The sequence below is a fragment of the Lutra lutra genome, chromosome 11, assembly GCF_902655055.1.
Source record: "Lutra lutra chromosome 11, mLutLut1.2, whole genome shotgun sequence".
NCBI classification, from domain to species: domain Eukaryota; kingdom Metazoa; phylum Chordata; class Mammalia; order Carnivora; family Mustelidae; genus Lutra; species Lutra lutra.
In genome coordinates, this window is record NC_062288.1 from 88,005,523 (window position 1) to 88,015,831 (window position 10,309).

Here is a 10,309-nt window from a genome sequence, read left to right on the forward strand (position 1 = left end):
ATCATCCAGGGGCAGCTAACTGGGGAAGGGTTGGCCTTAGGAAGCCCATTCCAAAGACTGGGGGGGGGCATGGGATGAGAAGTAGAAGTCTTCTTTGTCCACAAACCCCAGCCATGTTCTCCCAGCTTTCCCTGCCAGAATCCTTACCTAAAGCCAATATTTATTCATCAAAGGGAAGAAGAGTGATTGATAATTAGCTTCAAAATGTAGCGGTAACTATAAATGAACCCAATCTGCTTTTACATATTTAAAAGCTATGTATTTATAGACAGATACAAATTGTTTATATTACATATCACAAGAATTACAGAAGAAAGCACATAAAAATACTAAAAGTGATCTCTCTCTGGATGTGGGGATTGTGTATTTATTTATACTCTCTGTAATGTACAGTGCAGCATAGATGACCTTTATAATCAGAAAGAAAATCATTATTAATTTTTTAAAACAAGCATTATCTCTGAGATTGCTTTATAATCTTGTGTGTCCTGGGCTCTTGAGACAGTGGTTGCTGTGCTACCTTCAGGGTCACGCAAACTCTGCCTCCCAGCATCCTTTGGGAATGCCATTTTCCAAAATAAAATCCTAGGATAATCAGAAGAGGCATGTAGGCTGGGCCTTTATAGTTTTGGGAAATGAAAATGCTTCATCTTCTACCATCGTGTGAACCATTTGCATCATTTGGAGAACATTTGTGTTGACTGTTTATATCGGTCTGGAAAACAAACATAATTAACAGAGAGAATTTAATATAAGGATTTACTTAAGCAGGTGTTAGAGAACTGAAGGCAAGAAGGGAACATTGAGGTAGCGCAGAGTTGTAATAACTGTTGAAAACAGCTGCCATCTCCATGGCTGGGGCAACGAGGGAAGAGGCTAAGAATTGGGAAGTAGGGATCTGCAGGGCTGGGCCCCCAGAGCACAGGAGACAGCATAATGCAAAGATTTAGGAAGTAATGAGTTTGGGGGTACCCAATTACCTTTGTTGGTTCTCAAAGTGTTTTTGTTTTTAAAAATTCTGTTATTTTCTTTTATCAAAGTAGAGTTACCACACAATGTGACATGAGTTTCAGGTGTATGACGGTATTCAACAACTCTGTAAGTTCGGCTGTGCTCAACAAGTGTAGGCTGCCATCTGTCCCCATACAACATGACTACGGCATCACGGGACTCTGTTCCCTGTGCCATGCCTCTTATTCCCATGGCTCATTCATCCATACCTGGAAAATCTGTTCCTCCCCTCTCTACTTCACTCATTTTTTCTCATCCCTCTCCTCCCCTCCCTGGCAATCACCAGGTTGGTGATCTCTGTATTTACTCGTCTGTTTCTGTTTTATTTTCATTTGTTTTGGTTTTAGGTTTCATATGTAAGTGAAATCATATATTTGCTGTCTGACTTATTTCACATCAGCATAATACTTTCAAGGTCTATCCATGTTGTCTTGAGTGGCAGGATCTCGCTGTTTTTATGGTTGAATACTGTTCCATTGAATGTATATATTATATAGATTTTATCCATTCATCTTTTAGTGGACATTGCAGTTGCTTCCGATCTGGCTGCTGTAAATAATGCTGGAATAAATAAATGTAGGTGTGTATATATCTTTAGTGTTTTTGTTTTTTTAGGTAAATACCCAATAGTGGAATTAATGGGTCATAGGGTATTTCAATTCTTTCTTTCTTTCTGTTTTTTTTTTTTTTTTTTTTTTTTTTTTTTTTTTGAGGAATCTGTGTACTGTTTTCCAGAATAGTTGGACCACCAACAGTGCACAAAGGCTTCCTTTTCTCTACAGCCTCACCAACACTTGTTATTTCTTGTCTTGTTGACACTAGCCATTCAGATAGGTGTGAGGTGATTTCTCATTGTGGTTTTCCCTGATGATGAGGGATGTTGAGCATCTTCTCATATGTCTGTTGGCCATCTGGATGTCTTCTTTGGAGAAATGTCTCTGCAGGTCCTCTGCCCAGGTTTAATTGGAATAGTTGTTTTTTTTGTTTCTGTTGTTGTTTTTATTTCTTTTCAGTGTTCCAGAATTCATTGTTTATGCACCCACACCCAGTGCGCCATGCAATACGTGCCTCCATAATACCCACCACCAGGCTCACCCAATCCCCACCCTGGCCAAACTGCACAGATGACATGATACTTTATATGGAAAACCCAAAAGACTCCACCCCCAAACTACTTAGAACTCATACAGCAATTCAGTAATGTGGCAGGATACAAAATCAATGCACAGAAATCAGTTGCTTTCTTATACACTAACAATGAAATATAGAAAGGGAAATTAGAGAATCAATTCCGTTTACCATAGCACCAAGAACCATAAGATACCTGGGAATAAACCTAACCAAAGAGGTAAAGGATCTGTACTCAAGGAACTACAAAACACTCATGAAAGAAATTGAAGAAAACACAAAAAGATGGAAGACCATTCCATGCTCATGGATCAGAAGAATAAACATTGTTAAAATGTCTATACTGCCTAGAGCATCTATACTTTCAATAACATCCCGATCAAAATTCCACCATCATTTTTCAAAGAGCTGGAACAAACTCGTATTTGTATGGAACTAGAAGAGACCCCGAATTGCTAAGGAAATGTTGAAAAAGAAAAACAAACTGGGGGCATCACGTTGCCTGATTTCAGGCTTTACTACAAAGCTGTGATCACCAAGACAGCATGGTACTGGCACAAAAACAGACACATAGACCAGTGGAACAGAGTAGAGAGCCCAGATGTGGACCCTCAACTCTATGATCAACTAATCTTTGACAAAGGCAGGAAAAAATATACAGTGGAAAAAAGACAGTCTCTTCATAAATGGTGCTGGGAAAATTGGGACAGCTATGTGTAGAAGAATGAAATTCTACCATTCTCTTACACCGTACACAAAGATAAACCCAAAATGATAGAAGACCTCACGTGAGGCAGCAATCTATCGAAATCCTAGAGGAGAACATAGGCAGTAACCTCTTCGACATCAGCCACAGCAACTTCTTTCAAGATATGTCTCCAAAGAAGGAAACAAAAGTGAAAATGAACTTTTGGGACTTCATCAAGATTAAAAGCTTCTGCACAGCAAAGGAAACAGTCAACAAAACAAAGAGGCAACAACAGAATGGCAGAAGATATTCACAAATGACACTACAGACAAAGGGCTGTTATCCAAGATCTATAAAAGAACTTCTCAAACTCAACACACACCAAAACAGTTAATCATGTCAAAAATGGACAGAATACATGACAGACACTTCTCCAAAGAAGACATACAAATGTCTAACAGAGCCATGAAAAAATGTTCGTCATCGTTAGCTATCAGGGAGATTCAAATGAAAACCACATGAGATACCACCTTACAACCAGTTACAATGGCCAAAATCAATAAGACAGTAAACAACAAGTGTTGGTGAGGGATGTGAAGAAAGGGGAACCCCCTTCCACTGTTGGTGGCAATGCAAGTTAGTGCAGCCACTGTTGGAAAACAGTGTGGAGATTCCTTAAGAAATTAAAAATAGAGCTTCCCTATCACCCTGCAATTGCTCTACTGGGTATTACCTGAAAGATACTGATGTAGGAAAGAAGGGGCTATCTGTACCCCAATGTTCATAGCAGCAATGGCCACGGTCACCAACTGTGGAAAGAACCAAGATGCCCTTCAGTGGACGAATGGATAAGGAAGATTGGTCCATATACACTATGGAGTATTATGCCTCCATCAGAAAGGATGAATACCCAACTTTTGTATCACATGGATGGGACTGGAAGAGATTATGCTGAGTGGAGTAAGTCAAGCAGACAGAGTCAATTGTCATATGGTTTCACTTACTCGTGGAGCACAAGGAATAACACGGAGGACATTGGGAGATGGAGAGAGAAGTGAGTTGGGGGAAATTGGAGGGGAGACAAATCATGAGAGACTGTGGACTCTGAGAAACAAACTGTTTTTGTTTTTAAATGCCTTTTTATTTGAAATAATTACAGACTTATAGGGAATTGCAAAAACAGTACCCCTGTACCAATTGTGGCATATTCCAGCTTTCCCCAGTAGTGACATTGGTACATCATTAAACCCAGGAAATAGATTGGCATGATATGATTAATTTGATTATAGACCTGGACCAGTTTTGCATTTACTAATTTTTTATGTCTTTGTATATATTTTATGACATTTTATCACCTATAGAGATTTGTATAACCACCACCACCACAATCTAGATATGAAACTCGCCCATCATCGCAAAGAAACTCCCTCTTGCTGCCCCTTCATAGTCACACTGTCATTCCCCTTCTGTAGCCCCTGGCAACCACTGTCTGTCTCCAGATTTCTATAATTTGTTTATTATGTTACTGATTGAATTATGTCCCGCCCCCAGCAATGTATTTTGGAGTTCTTACCTCCAGTATCTCAGAATTGACCTTATTTAGAGACTGGGTCTCTACAGAGGTAATCAAGTTAAAATGAGGTCAGTAGGATGAACTGTAATCCAGTAATGACTAGTGTCCTTCTAAGGGGAAGTTTGGAGACATACATGACCACAGGGAGAATACCACATGAACATAAAGGCAGACACTGGAGTGATTCTTCTCTAAGACAAGGAATGCCAAAGATTGCCAGCAAACCACCAGCAGCTAGGGGACATACACGGATTCTTCCTCCCAGCCCTCAGAAAGAACCAATACTGAAGACACCTTGATCTTAGACTTCTGGCCCCTAGGACTGTGAGAAAAGAAACTTCTGCTGCTTAAAGCACCCACTTTGCAGTGCCTTGTTACTACAGCTCTAACAATACAGCTCTGACTAATACAGTAAGTTTATGGAATTTAATTTTTAATAATAATCATGCTTAAATTAGCTTGCAAAATTCTTGAAATTCTCTTGAGCGAGCTGGCTCCAATATGCCATTGCAAATAAGGGAGCACAGTGAGGCTCATTCTGGGAATGTGGAGAAAACTGGAATTGGAACCAAGCTGCCACTTCCAGAATGGAGAAGCTCTGCTGGTGAGACAGTGATAGGATCAGGAGGCGGACAAGTAGGGTCAGGTCCTACTTCCTCCTGCAGCTACCCAGAGTCCTTCTAGCATCCCTGTCTCCTAGTCTATTGAGGATCTAGCTGGCTAAGCAGGGAAGGTAGCTTTGGGAGCCCAGGCACCCTTATCACAAAGCATAGAACAGAGAGTAAGTTTGGAGCTGAGAGATAAGAGCTGAATATTCAAACACTGGATCTTTTTTTTCTTTTAAAGAAGACTGTTCTAGAGACTAAAAGACTGGAGAACAAAAGTCTCTTTTATTCAGCTCAGCTATCATTATGGGTTTTCTCTGGACCATGAAGCTGCTGGCCAAGGGGACAGATACTGCTGTCTCCTTACATTCATATTTTATAATTTATTTTGAGAAATTTTTATCACATGTACCTTATTTTGAGCGGCTTATTAAAAAACACTCCTGTTTCAAAAAACAAGTGTGCTGCCTTTCACCTTGTGTCATATTCCCAAGGGCGGATTGACTGTATTCTCTCAAGAAGTTTACTTATTTTGATAATAAAAAAGGTATGGGAAAGTAGGATTTGGTATATGAAAATTTAATTTGCTGAAAACAACTTTTTGAGAACATATGTGTTCTTTAAATACAGTGAGATTGCCTTGTGATGCCTAGAAATCCACCACTCCCCTTGAAAGGAAAAGTAACTTCTTAGCAGAGTTTTGAGGGCAAGGAAAGGACTAATTCACTTCTTGGTAGGCTGGCTCCCGGTGTGGGTTAATTCTTTCCTTACTAAGTAGCCTGAGATGAGTGGAATTGCTCTTCCTGGCTCCCCAGGACCAGCCCAATATCTTTCCTGCCAGCTCTGAGCATAGAGCAGTCCCCCAGCACATCCCACTAATGATCCAAACCGCTACCGCAGCATCTGTGCTTATGACTTTTAGACGCACCAGCGAGAAGGATTCCAACCTGGGAGAGGCATTTCTGCGAAAGCCCACATCTTTCTTACTGCACACCAGCCACTTCATTACCTTCTCGGGCATCTTATTTCCAGCTTGTCCCTGAAAAAACAAATGAAAGTTTAATACCCATCCCCATTATACATGTAATGCAGTGTTATTGCAGAAATCTTCAGAAATATAGAAAATTCTGGAAAATAAAATGCAATTTGAGGTCACGTGGCTTAAGTTTCATAGGAAAAGGAATCAAATTTATGTGTTTGCTCTAAAGATGATGTGATCTCCACCCCCCCCCCCGCCCATAGAAATGTATATCTTGAGGGATAGTGAGCAAAATGTGATTTCAGTAGACTTGCTCCCTACCTTTGCGCCAGGGGAGAGCTTAGAACTGCCTCATGGACCCAGCAGGGAGTCTCCAGGTAAGCCTGTGAGACTTACCACTCCTTCCTTATTCTCTCAGGACTCTGGTCTTTGACAGTTCAGTTTTGGAATGGTGGCCTCTCTTGGAAAGAATCCTGCAGGTGGCCATGGTGCCAGGACAAAACCAATTAGAGAAAGTGGAATACTTTGTCATAATGGTCACCACTAAGATCTGGTTGGGATGGCGAGCCATAAATATGTCACTCCAGTGGGTAATTTGGGGAAGTACAGTGATGGGGAACTCATTGGAGAAAGGGACTGTGGGAGTGTCCATCCCTGCCAGTGTTTTCTACCTCCCTTACTGGGGTCCTGGACCATAGGTGTGGTTCCTAACTTCCCTCCTTTCTCCCTTTCTTCCTTCTACCCCCCAATGGCAGGAATTAGCCCTTCATTGGTCTATCTCCAGGCAGGACCCACCATTCATATGTAGATCTGTTCCCCTGTCAAGGCTGGATTGAGACATCACCTGCCTGCCTCTCACCTAAGAGAAAACAGGCTCTGCAGGAAGGGGAGGGGAGGAAACAATAATTAACATGGAAAAAAAAATTTTTTTTGGATGGGATTACTAACTTTTTTTTTCTTTTCAGCGTAACAGTATTCATTTTTTTTGCACCACACCCAGTGCTCCATGCAATCCGTGCCCTCCCCAATACCCCCACCTGGTTCTCCCAACCTCCCACGCCCCACCCCTTCAAAACCCTCAGGTTGTTTTCAGGGTCCATAGTCTCTCATGTTCACCTCCCTTTCCAATTTCCCTCAGCTAACATGAAAATTTTGACGGAAGTTGTTTTGGGTGTCTTGCTCTTCAGCAAGGGACTGAGAGATTGTATAACAGCTGTTAAAGCAACGACTTTGGGTCTAGACATGGGGTCCAGTCTCAGACCTGCCAGTTACTTGCTGGTTGACATTGGCAAGTTATAACCTTCTCATGCGTCAGCTTCCTCATGTGTAAAAAATGGGGCAAGTGCCATTTTGCCATGTTTTCAGTGTAAAAGAATAAAGTTGTAATACGCCTGGTATTTAATCCCATGCCCCCCCGCACACTGCTCGCAACAGTAAGTGGGAAGCAGTGTTTAGAGTGGGATTCCAGGAAAGGAAGCGATGTCAGCATTTACCCACACCCTTTGGAGGGGTGGGGTGCTGGGGCAAGGTGACCAAGGATGCAAGCCCAGGAGATCCACCTCTTGTAGAGAACCTTGAGAAGTGACTGACTGGGTTTGGAGCTGCTGAATGTCATATGGGCACATGTTCTGCCAATTTGTCTTCAGGCTGCATCCCTGAGGTCTTATTTCCCAACCCCCATTCCCAAGCCTGAGCCATATCCCTGGGAGGGAGGCTGGAAAGAGGAGAAAAAGAGATTATGGGAGCAGATACTAGAGAGAGATCAGAATTCAAAGGGCAGTGGGGTCCTAAGAGGCAGCAAAGTCCTGCCAGCTTCCAAGGTAAACAGCCAGTGCAGCCCAGGGTGGGAGGTGGGCAGATTTAACTCCTGCTCTGCCTTCACCTGGTGGTGTGAACCAGGAAAAGTACTTCCTCCACCCTTGCCTGTGAAGTGGGATGATGCCGTCCCTGGCACCTGCCTCTCGGGGTCATTCTGAAGATGAGAGGGGAGGATCGTTGTGAATATGCTTTAATCATAAACGTCCTATAAAAGTTTTGTGTTACCATAAAAGAAGTGACTGGTGTGAATAAATAGCCTCTTTCCTAACTTTATACCTAAGCTAGGTCCTTGGCTTCTCTGAGGAACTGCTGTTATCCACCCAGAGAAGCAGATTCGGTTTTTTTTTTTTTTAAGATTTTATTTATTTATTGACAGAGAGAGATCACAAGTAGACAGAGAGGCAGGCAGAGAGAGAGAGAGGGAAGCAGGCTCCCTGCCGAGCAGAGAGCCCGATGCGGGACTCGATCCCAGGACCCTGAGATCATGACCTGAGCCGAAGGCAGCGGCTTAACCCACTGAGCCACCCAGGCGCCCCAGCAGATCGGTTTTAAATGTGGTATTGAGCTCCCTAGTAGCTTGAGAAAATGAAGAACAGAGGGCGGGGAGGAGGAGAGAGCAGAATGTAATATGTGCAGTGTTTTTGTTCTTTGTAAATATTGTATTTTATAATATTTTGTTCTTTGTAAAATATTTGTATTTTATCAAATGTTTGCTGAGCACCTACTTGTGACAGGTGCTCAGTGAAGCAGGCACTGCACACAATGGTAAAGAAGGGGCTTATTCCCTGCCCAGCAGATGAACCAGTAAGCAAAACCACAATACTGAATATCCTCTTTCATCTCAATCACCCACGTCTGCAAGTACAGCCTAGACATTGGCATCATCTGAATCTGCCCCACCTTCAAGAGCAGTGATTTAAAACTCCTAATCTTCAAGGTCACGATAAATATTTGATCACTAAACTTCGTGGAGCCCTGACATTTCCTAGCAGTTACCCTGTACCTCCTGGTCCATTTGCCCTCCCTCTCTCAGATGACCGTTTTATGTTTCCTTCTCTCTTCTCAGTCCCCCTTCTCCCCATCCCTCCTTTACTCACCACTGATGCTCTTTTTTCGCATTTCACTGAGAAAATGAACACCCTTGGCAGAGAATTTGCAAAAGCTTCCACCCACATATGGACCTACCAACCCACATTGCTGTCTTATTTCCCACATTATGGGTCTCTGCCAGCCGTACACCAGCCCTACCACCTGAGGACTTGCTCCCTTCCCCTCTCCTACTCAAGAACAGTACTATAGCAGCTCTCATCCTTTGGTCCTGAATTACTCATTTGTACTCACTGTATTCATTTTGTTTCTCTATCTTGCTGACCATTCCCATCCATGTTCATTTATGTTGCACTGCTCCATTTAAAAAACCTTCAAGTCTGTTTTAGGCCTCACTCTCCTTTCCAGCTATCACTCCATTATCTTCTTTGGTTTACAGTGAAATTCCTAGAAAAGTTGTCTATACCCACTAGTTCCCATTTTTCTCCTCTGTGGGTTACTGTGCAAACGAATCTTCTCAAGGTCAACAGTGATGTCCACACTATGTCCACAGTGATGTCTACACTATGTCCACAGTGATGTCTACACTGTGTCCACGGTGATGTCCGCACTATGTCCGCACTATGTCCAGTGGCCATATTCTTTAGTTGTCATCTAACTGGACCTATCAGCTGCATTTATTGTTTTTAAAAGATTATTTATTTATTCATTAGAAAGAGAGAGAGAGAGAGAACAAGCAGGGGGAGTGACAGGCAGAGGCAGAGGGAGAAGCAGGTTCCCTGCTGAGCAGAGACTGCCCCCCTCCCACAATGTGGGGCTTGATCTAATGACCCTGAGATTATGATTTGAGCTGAAGACAGATGCTTAACCAACTGAGGCACCCAGGTTCCCCTATCAGCTTAACTTAATTTGGTGGTTACGTCTCTCCACCTTGAAGTGTTTTCTTCTTTTGGCTTCTGGGGCAACCCCTTTCTTTCCGCTCTCCTTTTTCCTCGCTGGTCCTTTCTTCTCAGTCTCCTTCTCTGGCCTCTCCCATCTTCTTGCCCTCTAAACCTGGAGATGTCCCAGGGCCTCATGCTCAGACCTTTTCTTTTTTTTTTAACCCTTACACTCAAGGTGACCTCATCTAATCCCATTGGCTTTAAATATCATCTATTTAAGTACCACCCATGTGCTGATGGCTCAACATTTCCTACCTCCAGAACTGACTCTCTTTGGAACACCTTACCCTAGGATTTAGGCACCTCCAGCTTAACAGACTGGAATCGAGGTAGTGATCTGCACCCAAAACTTTCTCCTCCCACAGACTCTTACAAAGATAAACCTCACCTTCTCAGTTCCCCTGACTCAAAACAATGGAGTTCACCTTGAATATAAGGCCACTATTCCTATTCACGAGGGCTCTGCGCTATGAGCTAATCACCTCCCAAAGGCCTTATTGGGGTTTAGGATTTCAGTAT